Source organism: Schistocerca gregaria, chromosome 7 (assembly GCF_023897955.1).
Source record: "Schistocerca gregaria isolate iqSchGreg1 chromosome 7, iqSchGreg1.2, whole genome shotgun sequence".
Taxonomy (NCBI): Eukaryota; Metazoa; Arthropoda; class Insecta; order Orthoptera; family Acrididae; genus Schistocerca; species Schistocerca gregaria.
In genome coordinates this window covers 340,676,911-340,695,588 of record NC_064926.1, presented here as the reverse complement: position 1 = coordinate 340,695,588, position 18,678 = coordinate 340,676,911, and positions in this window count along the sequence as shown.

Below are 18,678 nucleotides of genomic sequence, written 5' to 3'. Positions count from 1 at the left end.
TGTCTAATGGGGATTTATAGGCTATAGGCGTGAGTATACTGTGTCTGCCAGGACATGGCTATTTCAGTCGGGTCGAGGCAAAGCGTGATTAGGGCCAAGGACAGGAATCCGCAGGTAGGAGACTCTTCCACCGCCCCTTCGCGCGGCAGTGTGACATCAAGCGTTGGACGGACGTCCCAAGGAGCTGCCGGAGGGGCCAGTACTGACACCAGTAAATGGGCTAACGACCGAGCTACCCTCCCACCCGCCACGAGTCACCGGTAACTACTGACAGTGATACCGATTCATGTTAACTCTGTCCACAGCCTCATAAGAGGGGCCGATCTTAATTGTCGTCATCCGATGATTCCAACGACCACTTGGTCATAGATCTCCAACCCAATGATGTTCAAACTATGCCGGCATCCAATTCTGATACAACCGACCACTTGGACCCCCGGACGGGTGCTGTTCCGTTGAAACGTCCCCTTTGTAAAATTTATACACTACTGTGCTTAAACTGACACACAATAGTTTTGAGCGCCACGCAATCTGAGTTTCAATAAGCCCTACAAGAGAATGGCCCTGACTAACATTAACCTATATGTTTCCCAAATCACTTACTTCACAAAAATCTTCGTTACTCGAACTACTGCAATACAGGGAGCGCCACTACTGCCAGCTAACTAAAAGATTCAAACTACAGAAGTCACTAACTACTGATAGGCACAGTTAGCAAATGAAAGATTTTAATAGAGAACAAACAATGTATTTACCTTTATAGTCATAATATATATATCAGTTCATGACACCAATTCTTACAAATTTCAAAACTCCGCCATCTCTCTCCCCACGTCCACCACTGCTGGCGGCTGACCTCCAACTGCCCAACGCTACGCGCTGTTAGCATCCAGCTGCCGCGGCCCAACACTACAATGGCGAGTATTACAACAATGCCAACCAGCCACAGGCTGCACACAGCACAGCCAGGGATTTTCATACAGAGCGCTACGTGGCGGCGCCGTGACCAATAAAAAACTTAAAACAGCCTACTTACATAGCCCCCATGCTCCCCACAAAAAAATTTACAAATTGTTTTGGGCAGTGGCCAATACAGCTTTGAAATTTTTTTCATAATTACAATAACAAAGAAATGAAATGCACACACTTATCGATACAATGTTGGTCAAAAGCTAAAATTTTCTCACAGTCCATAAAGACAGTCATGATCATTCATCAAAGTAAAATTGCAGTGTTTTTCTCAAAGTCTGAGTAGTAAAAGAAAATGCACACGGAAGTAGTGGATTTCTAAGCAGTCTTGAAGAATTAGTGTTGTCCTTCCAACGAAAGACAGTGCTGACTCTTGACATGCAGACAGGTAATAGGCCACAGCAGAGTCAGTCGACGTTGAAGACTATCGGTAGGTAGGTCATCACAGAGCAGACCCACTGTAGTCCTGGTAGAGATTACTATTGGTGGGCCACCAGAGGTGCAGACCCACTGCAGTCCTTGTAGAAATAATGGTATTGGTGGGTCATCAAAGGTGTAGACCCACTGTAGTCCTTGTAGAGATGGCCAGCAGCCATCTGTTTGACTGTGCAGGTGCACAATCACCATTGAAGAGTCTTGCAGATAATATAACAAGTCCATAACCACCCCTTGTGCACTCAGAAAAATTGTTTTTGAAATGTCCTTAGAACCAGCAATGCTGTTATCCAGTCCCTTACTGAGTTATTAACACATGTGCAAACACTATCAGTCCCTACTTCTCCACATATTGTCCATATACTATGACCAACAGAAACGTGTGCAGTGAAATGTAATTTACAAGTTACTTAATTTGATGAACTGGTGTCAATTACAATTTTATAACATAAGAATACAATAACAAAGGTACAAAATACATCTTTAAAGAACATAAGACTACAGATATCATTTGCAGTAGTACAGGCTTTACAAAAGGATCGAAACAGCAAATACATCAGTGTTACCAAAATTATGACATAAGTACATACATAAAAGATCAGAATAACTTTTGAAACATCAACTTCACACATGAGCATTAGAACAAAACAGAATAAATAATGTGTAAACATCGTTACAAAGTAAATAACATGTTATTAATGCAAATTATATTTGAGGATAACAGTATTCCTCATCATAGTGAATGTAGCTTAGTATTAGAAAAATTCTGCAACATAAGTCTTATCAGATAAACATATAAAGACAGGAAGAACATAAATACACAAGGGTACACAAACACATAGTGGGATAACACAAGGAGAGGACAGGGTTTGTTTTACTGCAGTATTTTGCAAACAAAACTTTCTTTACTTCTCGGAGATCTCCCTTCGTTCTTCATTATTTCCAAAAAGTCCTATCTATACCTGATTTCTGTACTTTTTTCGTATAACTTCTCAATGCATTTCTTCCAATCCATCGCAAATCATTCTCTTATATAGGCTACCCCCTCTTAAGCTAACTTAAATCTACTGAGCTCAGATGCTTAACTAAGGGATGAGGCAATGCAGCAGCACAAAACAATTTACACAAACAGCAATGTTAAAAAAATGGAAATTGGCAAAAAAAAGGCAGCAATATTACAACTAATATAAGGCAATGCGCAGCAAACAAGAAAAATAAATCAGTAATAAAATTGGCTTAACCTAGTAATACAAAGTGACATTCAGTAGCACTATGAACGGCAAACAGCCGCAGCAAATGCTATAACTTATACCTAAACATGACAAAGCTCAATCAGAAAAAATGTTACACTAAACACAACAATGCAGATAAGGACAATGTCTATTCACATCGTAATGTCTATGCAATTAAAGTGGCACACTACAAAAATTTATTGTAAAAAAAATATTACCATGTACTTGAAAAGACACTTCTGTATGCAATTTCTGTGAAGGAAAATATCTTTTTGTGCTACTTCGTTTTTTTTAAGTACACCATAAAGTTATTATTTACTGGATCTGTAGGCATAAAATATTTATATTAGTACATCCATAAAATTTATTTTAACCAATGCTTCAGTGCAGTTAGAAACTAGATATTAAACAAAATGAGTAAATAAATGCATAAAGCAAGCCACATGGCATTTCTCTCAACTAGCAGGACAATAGTCATGAAATGTTTCTCATCGTTTCATTAGGCATTTTAGTAAATATCATAAACTAAGAGCTCCACAGTGTAATCATATGTTTTCAAGTTTGGGCGTGTAGTATTTGCGATGCTTTCTACAAAGGAATCTCAATAGCGAGGATAATGGTCTCTTTCTTTTTCCACCTGTGCCTCTGACAGGCACACACTAATGGCTTTCTTTTGGCAGGTGGTTGTCGCGCAGCTGGGTGCCCGCGACGTATTACATGCAGGTGGTCACTTAACTGTCTTATCGAAATATTTACGACACCAGTTTCCGCTACAGTGGCAGTCTCATATAAAAAAAATTCATAGGTCAAGAATTTGAGTTACAAATCTGTAGAAATAAAATCATTTAAATATAATTGTGTCCAAAAATGTTTGCCAGCATAGTGATACATTCAAGCATATACACTCATTTCATAACTCTTAAAGTACGATTCTCGGTTTCCAACATCCTTTTTCACAAATCAGAGTCCCTAACCACTACTCATTATTTCTTACCTTATGACACATATATATATTCGTCGACACTTCTTCAATATTTCATCATAACAGATACGTAGCATAACCAAATAACTCATATAGCATCAGCTTAAGCATACCTCAGCAGCATAATTCACATTGTTGTCATAATACTAACATCATAACACCACAGTCAAATTCTCAAAATCTCCGTAGCTTCCTCCAATAATTTCAAAACCTAAAAAAAATTCTCTGCTCATGTCAAAAGTGTCATCTGCCTCAAACGTACTTTAAAAATCGTGATCCCATACCAAATTTGTCATTCAAAGCTCTCATAGTATCACAAAGGTTCCGAAAAAATATGAACAGTTCACAAAGTACAGACAAAATACAATTTCGTAAGTGTGAAGTTATCCAACTGTGTAATTACGTAAACATCTGTCACTGATGTAGTATAATAAATGTTTGTTTCTCTCAGTTAAATGATTAGATAGCTGTGTAATTTATGTGTTAGAGAAATGTGGTACCGATGTGTAAATTTGTATAAGCAAATACCATATTAGCTAGGGCTCCTTGTGCTTGCCAAACACATGGTACACAAAGTAGGCGTGTACCCCCCTGAGGATTAATGTAATTATACCCTCAGGTGATACAGATTACAGCAATGGAATGAAATGTATCACAAAAAAATTTCTTTTTAATTCAACAATATTAATAAATAAATGGTTTAAGTACGAAATTAATCACTCAAATGCGTGCCCTGTGTTGCTAAATGTGCGATTTGCTGTAAGATAATTCTGTGGAACTGTCGTAGTTATCGTCCTCTGCAAGCAAAGTTCTGCTGAAGTCAATGTATTTACCTCATCATAAACGAGGGTGAAATGCTTTCCGTATAGATATCGTAGTTATTACGTACCTTACCGTGATCAAGAAAGTACTATAATGTAACGTATTGTTGTGCTACGATAAAGGCTGTCTCATTGTAGCTATACCACAAAAGTTACTACTAAAACATGTTTTACTTTCCAGAATAATACAGAAAAACTGTGCAGATATAAAACAGATACACCGCAAAAGCAACAATGTCAATCGTGTCACATATTAGTAGCGTCGTGATATAATCGTGTAGCTATTAGAGAAACCAAATGCTGAGTCATCTTTAATCTCACCGAATGAACTTCAAATAAAGAATGTGTTTTCAAGTAAACCAAAATGTTGCATTAAAATCTCATTAGCAGTACTGGTAAATGTTCTAAGTATGTAAGCCTTATAGTCGTTACGTAATCGTGCAACTAACTAGCAAGAGTGTACACACACAATAACACTGTGACGTCTGTTCACTATAACAATGCACTCGTAAATACTGTCAAAATAAGTTCTCTAAGTTCTAGACTGGATAGTTAACTTCAAAACATTGTTGCATGTTAACAGTTTCTCAGTGTGACAAAGCATACTAGAAATGTGAAGTGAAATGTTTTATGGCAAGGACAAAGTTAAAAAGCAGATTATCATTCAATAGATGGTTTTACATGTGAAATGTGGTGTAAACCTTTACTCTTCCTCAGTACGCAGCAAATCAACTTGAACGCAATTATCATGCGGTATACGTCGGTAAAGAATAGTGGAATTTTTCTCAGGGTTAGCGCCTATGTTATTTTTCTCTGAGCCAGCCGGCGCACGCGGCTGCCTGCGGTGCGAGTCATTGTCTGTCTCTTTGTTGGCGCGCGCCGTTATTGGGATTTGGAGACCTAACTTCTACAAATCCACCTTGACGAGAAGGCCCTGCCCTGATTGAATCCCGCCAGTTCTGATGAAATTCCGGTCTGTCGTTATGATTATATCGTCTGTCGTCATGTCGGTAGTTCCTGTAGTTTCTTTCCTGTCGGTTAAGTGGTGGAGAATTTCTCTCTGAGTTATCACGGCGCAGTGGACCCTTGCGTCTGAAATTATTCTGTCTCCCGTGATAATAATTATTTCTGTGATAATAATTATTTTGGTTTCCATATTGTCTGTATCTATCATTGTCTGTGTAATATTCATTATTACGGAAATGTGATCTTTCTTTGTAACTATTACTACTCTGCCAACGGTTGTCATACGGTTGGTGTCTCTTTTGGTCACGATTTGTGTTGTGAGAATGCTTTTCGTGTCCAGTTATTGTTTCTTTCACCGCGGAATTTCGACGGATGTGACCTGTAATGGTTGTGTTCCTGTTTTCGCGTTCCGCGATTGTCAGTGTCAATTTCTAATTCTTGTAAGAGTCCCTGAAAAGCTTCAATGTCGTCTTTGCAACGGCCTGCCAAAATAATATGCCGTAAATGTTCAGGCAATTTGATTGAGCAAATGCGGATGAGTTCTGACGGGCTGTATGGGTTTGACAGGTACTGATTCTTGTGCAACATGTCTTCAAAATATTTCACAAGACTGGAAAATTCAGATTGTTCGAAATGTTTCTTCATCATGATGCCATGTTTTACTCGGTCTTGTGTGGCTTGGGACCAATATGCTGAGAGGAAGGCATGGTAAAATTTTCCTTCACTGTGGCAATCGTGAATGACCGATCGCATTCTTACAGCTGGTTCATTCTCTAAGTAGCCACACATAAATTCTAATCTGTGCTCTAGTGACCAGTTGGGAGGAAAACAATGAGAGAATTGATGGAGCCACGCTTGTGGATGAATGTCGTTGCCAGAATTCTTAAATGTTTTGAATTTACGTGCAGTAATGAACAGCTTATAGTCAAAATCATCGTGTCAGCGGGTTGCATATCGTTCATTGTTACGTCGTGTCGGCAGTTCCATCTCAAAATTCGGTGCACTTTGCCAATTTCTTTCACAATTTCCGAAATGCCCTGTGTTATTATTTTGTGGCTTTTCCGTATTTATAAGTCCCTCTTCCCGTGTTGGAGCGCGACTGTCCTCTGAAATACGTAATTCTTGTATTACCTGTGTCAGCTGATCTTGCACTTCCCGGATTTCTCTTTAGTGTTGTGTATTAATTTGATTCTGATTTTGTTTGAATTTCCTAATTTGTTCGCACTCTTCTGTATCATTCAGATCATCATCTACCTTTGTAGATAAGTTAGTGAACTGATCTGAAAGTTCGGCTACTTTCTCCGATAGTGAACACATTTCCTCAGTGTGTTTTACTGAACCAAGTTTCAGAGTGTCCATTTGTGTTGAAATCGAAACTACTGTGACCTTTAAGTTTTCCTGAGTTCTTGCAAGTTGCGTAACCGAATCGATGGATGCAACTGAGTCCATTTTAGCTTGCAAGGTGTCGTGATTTTCACGAACAACAGTTTGCAATTCTTTATGGCTGCTTCGTGATTGTGTAATGCATTTTCATGCCGCGAAAAAATAGGTTGAAAATGCTCACAAATTTGTGTTTTTACGTCATTACAGATTTTTTGACATTTCGATTCAATGTTATGTAACTCAGTAGTTAAATCTTCACGTGTTTGTTCAAGTGTGGTGTCTAACTTCCGAAGATTTTGTTCCATTGTGTCTAACTTTTGAAGATTATGTTCCATTGTGTCTAACTTTTGAAGCTTTTGCTGTGTTTGTCTCTGATTTTGTTCCATTGTGTCTAACGTTTGAAGCTTTTGCTAGGTTTGTCTCTGATTTTGTTCCATTGTGTCTAACTTTTGAAGATTTTGTCCCATTTGTTTCTGATTTTGTTCAAGCATTGTGTCTAACTTTTGTAGCATTTGTCCCATTTGTTGTATTAGATGTAATAACAGTGCACTGGTGTCTGAAACATGTTCCTCAGTGCTTTTCGGCAGTGCATTTGAACCGGCAATATTCGCATTTTGAAAAGCAGAAAATGTGTCTTGATTTATTTGAGAAAACGGTGAGGACGCAAAATCTGAATCTACAGTATTTGCAAGATTGTGTCCTGTCATTTCGGAATCCTGAGGCGAGCTGTTGCCGACCGATCGATCGATAATGCTTCCCAGTTCACTAATTGTTTCACTGCCTACACCATTATTTGCAGCCCGCTCCATTTCCCTATGCGCTATTACCAAATTACTACTTTGAACGTTAGTGAATTCATTACATGGTGACGCTAACACACTGCTTTCGTCTTCACTGTCATTTCTCAGTTTACTTTGGAGCCTAGTGTTACGTTTTTCACAGGCCATTATTGTCACAATTTTTCACACGACAACACAGAAAAACACAATTTGAAGAACAAAAATAAGAGAACACATTAACATAGCACTGAAAATAATATCTAGTTAATTGCAAGTGCAGCTGCGAAATACTTGGTGCAAATCTACATGCATGCCACAACTGTTTTACTGTACAACAATGAAAGAGTGCAACTACAAAGGAAATTCTCTCTATGACTACGCGTTAGCAATAAACAAAGGCTACACTAACTACACAAACTACAAGAAAAAATCAGAAGATTCCAGTGAGGTATCCTGGCAGGGTCGCCATATGAAACGTCCCCTTTGTAAAATTTATACACGACTGTGCTTAAACTGACACACAATAGTTTTGAGCACAACGCAGTCTGACTTTCAATAATCCCTACAAGAGAATGGCCCTGACTAACATTAACCTATATGTTTCCCAAATCGCTTACCTCACAAAAATCTTCGTTACTCGAACTACTGCAATACAGGGAGTGCCACTACTGCCAGCTAACTAAAAGATTCAAACTACAGAAGTCACTAACTACTGATAGGCATGGTTAGCAAATGAAATATTTTAATAGAGAACAAACAATGTATTTACCTTTATAGTCATAATATATATATATCAGTTCATGACACCAATTCTTACAAATTTCAAAACTCCGCCATCTCTCTCCCCACATCGACCACTGCTGGCGGCTGACCTCCAACTGCCCAACGCTACGCGCTGTTAGCATCCAGCTGCCGCTGCCCAACACTACAATGGCGAGTATTACAACAATGCCAACCAGCCACAAGCTGCACACAGCACAGCCAGATATTTTCTTACAGAGCGCTACGTGGCGGCGGCGTTACCAATAAAAGACTTAAACAGCCTACTTACATCGTCTACACCATCTTGTCGGACCAAAGGGCCTTCTGGGGGCTCCGACCCAGTGGATGGGCCCAGCTATATTTGGTTATGATGGCGAATCGCCCACTGGACAACCATCAGCCCCATCGGGATCTAGTTATCTGCATTTTTAATACTAACAGCATTAAGCGTATGAAGAACTTAACACCTTTCTCTACAACCACCATGTGGAGTCGATCACAGAGGTTGGCATATGGCAGTCTTCTTGCATGTGACACTCGTCCATAACCATGAATCTTTCCAACAGCTAGAACATGCAGAAACTATAGTGGTCACTGTTACTACCCACTATTACTTTTTCTGCAGCGTATGTCAGCCCTAATCTACCACTTCTTGAAGCAGAACTCTGTACATTTGACAGACTCATTGCTAATAAAAATGGTAGAATCCTCATTGTCCAACAAGATCTCTGGCACTGTCAGTCTATGACCTGCACGCTCCACTGATATACTAGTTTTCTCTGACTGCCAGACTGATGTTGTGGATGTCGCCATTTTCAAGAACATCGTTGGGGCAGTTTTCGTTGGAAACACTCCGCAAACTGGCCTTTCACCACGACCCCATGCTCCTGAACCTTACTGATGTCCCTATGTCTTTGGACGTCCATTCTACAGTGACAATTACAGATTGGGACAAATTTTGTGGGGATCCGCAACAATATCACTCAGCATAACCTTGAACTGTCAACTCCTGCCAATCTGGTTAGCGGTGTTGGTTACCTAACCAGAATGAAGGCGTTTACTTCCATTGTCCCAAGGGCTTTAACCGCACTTGATGCTGCACAAACTACAAACCCTCAATATTCTCTACTACAGGTGGTGGAAGCAGTTTCATAACCCTCAGCTTAAGCATCGCTTGAGGTATCTCCAACGTGAATTCTGCCATCACCCCTCTGATTGGAAAATAGAACAAGATGTTCGCCTAACTTCTCCAACATAATTCATAATGGAGTGTTGTACAAGCACTACGGCGCCCTGCGGCGAAGACCAATCATCTCATTGGCACAGTGGATGGCTTCTGTACCTTCTGTGTGGTAGAAACTGTGACCATTCCATCTGAGAGCCAGCACCAACTGCTTGTCCAGGACCTCATAAACTCCAATATGAACGCGACATTCTGGTGACCATGCTGCTTTCAGCCTAAGAAGACCTCTACTGCCCCTCACCTTAGGTCCCCAGCAGAAGTCCAGCGGATCCTCTGGCGGAAGTGTGGGCGGTCGGCTCCAGGTTTGGATGGCATCTTAAGTGATCGCTTCTGTCAGCTCCCACAAAAACCTCTGGCCTTATTTGGCAGCATCCTGAACTGCTATCTTACAAGGACTTTAACACCATCATGTCGACGCCTGCGGTTTTCCTGAACCTGCAAAACGCGTAAGACAATATTTGTCAGGCAATCTTGTGTACAAAACGCTGACACAATCATCATGCCAGACATCTTTGTCAAGATCTTGATGATTTCCTCCACGACAGAACCTTCTTATTTACTCAGCAAGTAAAACCTTCGAGCTTACGTCAAATATCGGTGGGTACCCTTCAAGGCTCTATGTTGTCTACCATCCTCTTTTACATTACCGAGCAAGGTGGTGCAGTGGTTAGCAAAGTGGACTCGTATTTGGGAGGACGACGGTTCAAACTCGCGTCTGCCCATCCTGATTTAGATTTTCCGTAATATCCCTAAATCGCTTCAGGCAACAACTGGAGTACTTCCTTTGATAGGGCATGACCATCCTTCCCTATCCTTCCCACGTCCAATGGGACCAATGATCTCTCAGTTTGGTCTCCTCTCCCGAATCAACCAATCTCTTTATAATTTATGTTAATGGTATGCCAGTCATCCCACACTGCCACCTGGCGCAATACGCCGACAACAGCTACATGGACAAGCTCATTCCTCGTCTCTAGAGGCAGGTGGATGCGACAGTCACCTGATATGGATCAAATAGCACTGCCCTCAATGCGGCCAAAACTACAGCAGTCTATTTGACCATACGGCACCTTGTCATCCGTCCAACGTCACAAGTGCAGGCGTCTCGGTCCCGTAGCCCCTAGACACCCAATATCTAGGTGTCTGGCTGGACAAAAAACTGTTCCTTCATCGACATGCAGAGTATGTCACCTAAAAAGGGCAGAGGCTAGTAAAAGTTGTATCCACTCTTCAACAGCAGGGAACTAAACTTAGAAACCAAGTTCTGAGTTTAGCAGATGGTTGTCCACCCTTCCCTCACCTATTCCCCCCCCCTCCCCCCCCCCCCCCCCCCCCCGCTTGGGGCACGATTACTGCCTTCCAGATGCACACCCTGCCTGCATGCCCTTCCCGTAGGAGGGTTATTACCTTCCACGAGGAGACAAATATGGTAAATCTAGAGACATCCATTTGAGAGAAGGCAAGGCGTCTCTATGACAAAGCGGATGCCCACCTTCATTGGTGGTGGTGGTAAATTCCTATGGGACCAAAGTGCTGAGATCATCGGTCCCTAGGCTTACACACTTCTTAATCAAACTTAAACTAACTTACGCTAAGGACAACACACACAGCCATGCCCGAGGAAGGACTCGAACCTCCGACGGGCGGCAGCCGCACGAACTGTAGCACGGCGCCTGAGACCGCGGGGCTACCCCGCGAGGCACAGTCACTGGCTCATACCACATTGGCACCACAACTCCCTGGCACTGCCACCGCCTGTTTGTTTCTCTTACTATCCTCGACGAATTAGACTCAATTCATGGGCATGATTAGACCTGTTACCCCACTTCAAGTTCCACCGCCATACCTTCAACGTGCACTCCAGTGCTGTCATTAGAATGATGTCACTGCAAGACAGTTAGACCGAGATCCACCGATGACACTGTACCCCAAGGTAACACACACAAAAACAAATCAACTGAAGTTCTAGGCAACTATCGCGTGTGAGGACGTGCAGGAGCGTACAGCCACACAACCTACCGGTGAAGATTTTTTCTTTTACAGAAAATTAAGCACAAAGAAATAACACTGATGCAGCTTCCATTACCGCAGAAATAGAGGGTTGTCGACATTCATTCGTTAATGACAACCCTGGAAATAGGAGCTTGACCATGCCTACTTAGACGAGTCCTGCTTCAGCACTCAGGAACACGGTGTGTGCAGGCCCCTAGCAGAACGAACGATACCATACAGCAGTCGGCATCGTCGTATAGGGCCAGAACCTGCCGTGTTGAGGAGGGATATCATTGGATACAATCGCCACTGGTTCGCTTAGACGGTAATCGGGGTTAGAGCTGTTATATTTTTGACGTATTAAGGCCTGTAATTGTACCTTACGTTTGTGAAATCGATGAGGTTGTGTTTCAACAACGTAGCACAAGGCGTCTTTTCTATCGTGGACTCCGATAGAAAAAATGAAGGCTATTGCCCTAGGCAGTACCTTTATAAGAAATAGAGACTCGGGAAGGAAGGAGGGAATCACTCGTGACTTCCAGTAGCACAGGACAAGAGTGGTAATTCAGTGCCGAAAGTTGAAAATTTGTTTCGGACTGGGATACGAATCCGGATTTACCACTTCTCATGAGTGGTTTCGTTAATCCTTTCAGCCATCGGAACACGATCCATGACTGACCTAAATTTCCAACGTTGTTCATTGCAGTGCAGCATTTATCGTCCATTAACCCGTACTCAAAAGTTATTGATCCCCGTACGATTCGGTCGATATTACTGAGTGCGCACTGAAACAAACGTAAGGAGCCGTCGCGCTCTTACAGAGATGTATGTATCTAAGTGGTTTTTATTCTGTCGGACATATCCAACACCATTCAAATATACACAGTGGTCAGAACATGTCTGAAACGTTTGTAGGGATGTTGCAAGGCAGGTTGTACTGAGACAAAAATGTTAAGAAAAAGATCGATATGTTACGCCGTTTCCGAGTTATTTAGCACTGAAATTAGGAAACCGGGACGTCGCGCGTTCGCATTCAATCGGCCTGGCAGAGGCGGTTTGCCCATCGAGTGCTGCGACTACCAGATTTGGTAACCTAAATGCTAAGTAACTCGGAAATGGTGCAACGTACATTATGTGATCAAAAGTATCCGGACACCTCCAAAACCATACATTTATCGTATTATGTGATTCGTACTGCCATCTACTGCCAAGTACTCCATATCAGCGACCTCAGTAGTCATTAGACATCGTGAGAGAGCATATTGGGGCGCTCCGCGGAACTCACGGACTTCGAATGTCGTCGGGTGATTGGGTGTCACTTGTCTCTTCCGTCTGTACGCGAGACTTCCACACTCCTAAACATCCCTAGGTCTACTGTTTCCGATGTGATAGTGAAGTGGTAACGTAAATTGACACGTGCAGCAAAAAAGCGTACCGCCCGACCTCGTCTTTTGACTGACATAGACCGCCGACTGTTGAAAAGGGTGGTAATGTGTAATAGACTGACATCCGTCCAGACCATCACACAGGAATTACAAACTGCGTCAGGATTCACTGCAGGTATTATGACAGTTAGGCGGGAGGTGAGAAAACTTGGATTTCATGGTCGAGAGGCTGCTCTTAAGCCACACATTCCGCCGGTAAATGCCAAACAACCCCTCCCTTGGTGGAAGGAGCATAAACATTGGACGATTGATCACTGGGAAATCGGTGTGTGGGGTTACGAATCATAGTACACAATGTGGCGATCTGATGGCAGGGTGTGGGTATGGCGAACGCCTAGTGAACATCATCTGCCAGAGTGTGTAGTGCCAATATAAAGATTCAGAGGCGGTGGTGTTATGATGAGGACGTATATTTCATGGAGGGGGCTTGCACCTATTGTTGATTTGCGTGGCACTATCACAGCACAGGCCTACACTGATGTTTCAAGCACCTTCTTGCTTCCCGCTGCTGAAGAGCAATTCTTGGGTCGCGACTGAATCTTTCAGGTCGAGCACCTGTTGATAGTGCATGTCTTGTGATGAAGTGGTTACACGACAATAACATCCCTGTAATGGACTGGCCTGCACAGAGTCCTGAACTCAATCCTATAGAAAACCTTTGGGATGTTTTGAAACGCTGTCTTTGAGCCAGACCTCACCGACCGACAATGATACCTCTCCTCAGTGCAGCACTCCGTAAAGAATGGGCTGCCATTTCCCCAGAAACTCCTGCACCTGCTTGAACGTATGCCTGCGAGAGTGGAAGCTGTCATCAAGGCTAGTGGTGGGCCAACACCATATTACCGATGGAGGGCTCCACGAACTTGTAAGTCATTTTCAGCCAAGTGTCGAGATACTTTGTAATTTTTTCCTTAACATTTATGTCTCCGTACAGCCTGCCCTACAACATCCTCTGCGAGCATTCCATCCGTTTTCTGACCACCTTGCATACATTTCTGGCTAGTACATTCTTCTGATTTCTCATTGATTGAATTACCATCACGCAAAACAGATCTGGCATGTTACTTGACGCAGTTTGCGATGTTAGATCATTAGGTGGGAAAAAGAGGAATGGATGGGGTGATATTGAGTATAGTGGGGTTTAATCAAGTGCAAGAAGAGTAGGACTCCCATTCAGAAGAACTGTAGAATTCTGTCTACTAATTAATTAGGATCTAGGAACGGTAGCATCCTACTGTTAACACCACATTGGTGGTAATTTAATAAGAAATATGGATACAAAAACAACCCAAACAATAGCAGCTCAAGTTTTTACGACTACTAGGTACGTATGATACGCATAGCTCTCTTGGTATATCCTCTCCTTCCACAATCTGTTTGAACCGTTTACATATAAGTCTCAACATTTGAGGTGGACTGTGTATGCACAATTCCATCACCACTCCTCCCGATCATCTCGCCTTTCCATTTCTTGCTTTTGTCAGCATCTCTTTTACTTCTTTCTGTAGTATAGGTTCTGTTTTACTTACTTCCTCTGTTGCCGACTTCTATCACGTATTCTTATCTCTACCAGAATTTCTTCATCATGTTTTTTTTTACTGTCCAATAAATACAGATTCAGTAGATACAGACTGTATTGTGGGTGCAGGATTGATAGCCAATATCATCTTTCTTATGATCCTATCCACATCTCGTGGTCTAGTGGCTAGCGTTGTTGTCTTTGGATAATGGGGCCCCGGGTTCGATTCCCGGTCGGGCTACAGATTTCCTCTGCCCGGGATCTGGGTGTCTGTGTCGCCTTCATCATTTCAGCATCATCATCATTATCATTAGTAACAGTGGCTAGATTGGACTGTGTCAAGACTGGACTATGTATAAATTATGGCTCTGTATGGGCGCTGATGACCGCGCAGTTGAGCGGCCCACAAACCAAACATCATCATCTTATCATGCTGCAAGTTTCTGTCTATCTCTCTGTTCCCTCTGTTTCCCTACACACTCATTTCCTAGTCTCTTCCTTACACTCCGGTGTTAATTTCTCAGCCCTCTTTTTATATACCTTGTACCTATTCCTACCTTCTTCTTTCCCAAGGCTTAGCCATAGGTGATACAGTTTCTTCTTTTCTTCAACCACCTCCAGAACTTCTGGCCGCAAAAGCATTTTTTGAAGTAACTATAAAATGATCGGAGTCACACTGTTCCCTGTACTCCTCTTTTTATCCTTACATCTTGCACCTTAATTGCTCGCTACCTTCGCACTATTGCGTAGTCAATAATTGATTTAGGGTCCTTGACAGATGGGCCCAGCTGGATTTATGTATTACTTTGTGCTAGAAATGACCATTCATAACAGTACACTTTTGAACACTACAGAAGTTGATCGACATAGTCTTGTTACTGTTTTCTATAACCTCTCTCCATCGTCCTACAATACCATAGTTTAATCTTTTTCCAATTCGTTTGTTTAAGTACGCCCGTTACTAAACATTTACGTCTATTTCGAAGTTCGTAATCCACTTCTTGTCCGTCACTAAAGAAATCTCTCGCCCTTTTGTCAGGCTCATCTTTGTTATGGCGATTAATCCCAATTAACTCTAGTTTTAATCCATGAACTTTTATTGTTACAATGACTATTCTTTTACTCATTTCCTTCAAATTAATGATTTTCTGTTTAATTTCCTTCCCGTAAGCACAGCTACTTCTCATTTTGCTGTTTCAGTTTTTTCCATTCCACTCCAAAACAGAAATAGTCTCCAATTATTTCTTGTCCATTTCCTTTCCTTGTCGTTTCTGTCATTGCCAGGACGTCCATTTTCGTAAGTTCATGTGATAAAGTCACTAACTGTTAAAGGCGAAGATTAGTTTATTCGTACTTAGTTTCACATTATGAATTTTCATGTTGTTTGAGACTCATCAAAGAAGATTATGTGTGTGGTTGGTACCTGGAGACACCCTTTCGCTAATATTAAAATTACGGTACGTCAAAGATTTCGAAACCAGAATTTTAATTGCTGAACATTTCCAGGAGCAAATTTAGTCTACGATCAAATTTATTGGTTACGAAATGCAAATTAGAACTGAATAAATTACAGAAACGTGTGGAATCTAGGGACCTGGAGAAATTGGAAAAAGCGGAGGTTGTACCGAACCTCAATTGGTGCATTAGCCAACAATCCACTGAAACAGCGGAAAGTAGTACAATAGAACTTGAGACACACATTAGCGACGGCAGAAAAGGATCAAATAAGCAGAGTAGACGATCCTGCACAAAGGTTTTGAAATACACGAGAAGAAAGACAAAAATACAGAAATGCAGGAAATACAATACGTTTCTTGATTCCTTCGGAAAGAAAGTTGTTTGGTTGCACCTGTAACCAATTTTGCACCGAATCAACAACTTCCGCAATCGTCGCACATCTTCCCTGACCGCTTCCTTCAGTGGTTCAAAAATATGGAAGTCGCTTGGAGCCAGATATCGAGTGTATGGCGGGTGTTCCATCAATTCGAATACCAACTCATTTATTGTTCGCTTCTCAGATTGTGGACGATCGTTATCTTGCTGCAGCTTGTTACCTTTTCGCAGTTTTCCGCGACATTTGGATCTGATTGCAGGTTTCGGTTTAGTTTGCAACCCATGACAGCGGTTCTCACTGTTCACAGTTTTGCCTCTTAGGGTGAAACGAACGGCTACCACACATTCCATGTTCCACAAATGTATTTGCATAATCACAACAGCTGATGGTTGATGTTTAAACTTATTAACTTCTGGTGATGAAGGGTATTTCCAAACCAAGCAGGAAGCCTTATTTCCAGGTTCGTGACGATGCACCCACGCTTCGTCTACAGTAACGATTTGCGATAAAAATCCATTTCCCTCGCGATGAGAACGGGCTAAGTATTTACGAGAGATGTCCACACTTGGTGCCTTCTGTTGCTTTGCTAGTTTTTTCGGTACTCACTTTTCCTACACTTTCCCAAAATTTAGCTTGCGTGTAAGATGAAATACGCTGAATCGCAACTGATTTTGTCCACAGCGATTCGGCTGTTTTCATTCACCATACCCTCACGAACTTCCAAATAGTCCTCAGCTGTTGCGTCGATGGGCTGCCCGATCTTTCTGCGTCACATAGGTAAGTTAAGTTCTTTACTTTTTGAAGCGTTCTGTCGATTCCTAAATCTTGCTTTGCGTTAAACAGCTGTCACCATGCTGCGTTTGCATTCAGCGAATAATTTCCGCAAGTTTAACAACTGCCACAAACAAAATGCGATTCGCTGCCCTCGTTTCCTCTCGGTGCAGATCGGTAGTGGAGTTGGCATGTTTCACGGTCTGCTGCAATTCAGCGACTAACGGAGGTATAAGAGTGACACGTTGTAAAGAAGTATTGCAGACTACAATACTTCAGCCCTGGATACTAGCAGTGTTACCAAGCCCTATGGCGAGAAATTGCGAAAGTCTCATTACTATTTGATTTCCCCTCGTATCGAAAACGTAACGGCCGGAAAGTATAAAATGGCAAAGCAGGAATATCTATAGAAGAAGTGCAAGGCTCTAGAAGCATGCGTGACCATAGGAATATCTTGATGACTTCTACAGGGAATTAAAGGAAGGAAGGGAGGAAGACTGGGTTCAACATCCCATCAGCATCGAGTACTTTGGAGACGAAGCACAAGCTCGGATTGTGCCACGGATGGGGAAGGAAATCGGCCGTACCGTTTCAAAGGAACCATCCCGGTATTTGCCTGGGTCGATTTGAGGAAGTCACGGAAAACCTAAATATGGATGGCCGGACGTGAGTTTGAACCGTCGTACTCCCGAGTGTGAGTCCAGTGTGCTAAAGAAGTTATAGAAAACTTTTAAACAAAAGAGCAATACTCACATGAATACTAAGTCACGAGACAAGTCAGCACTATGCCAAGAACGGAGTGCAAAATGTGTAAGAAATACATAGAAGGAAATTTCATAGAAAAGGCAGATGACGTAAGTGAAGACGAGATAGAAAATATGAGATTGCGAGAAGTACTTGATTAAAAGTTCAAATCTCTTACTCGAAAGAAGGAACCAGGAGTAAATGACCTTGTAACCTTGATGGAACGTGACATGACGAAACTATTCCACCTGATGTGCTAAATAAAGGAGACAAGCGAAATACCCTCAGAATCAAAGAAAAATGCTATAATTAAGAGTTCGAACGAAGCCAGTGTGAATAGATGTGAATATTAACATAGCATTAGTTTAATAAGTGATTTTTACAAGGAACTGACACGGGATATTTAGAGAAGAAAGGTAAGAGCGGTAGAAAATTATATCAGGGAAGATCAATCCAGACTCCACGAACCGTAATAACATGGACACAGTACTTACTTTACGACACGTTAAATGGTAAGTTGAAGAAATGCAAACCTATGTTTGTGGTACTTGTAGATTTTAGAGAAAGTTTTTCGCTTTGTTGGCTGCAATAAACTCTTTCGAATTCTGAAAGCAGTAGGTATAGAGTATAGGGAGCGAAAAGTTACAACTTCCTCAGAAACCAAACTGCACTCATAAAACTTAGGACATGAAAAGGATTCACTTGCAGAGATGGCACTGAGAGAGGGTTATAGCCCATCCATCAAGTTATTTTATCTTTACTCGAGCAAGCAATATAGGAAACTGAAAGTGTTTTAAAAGA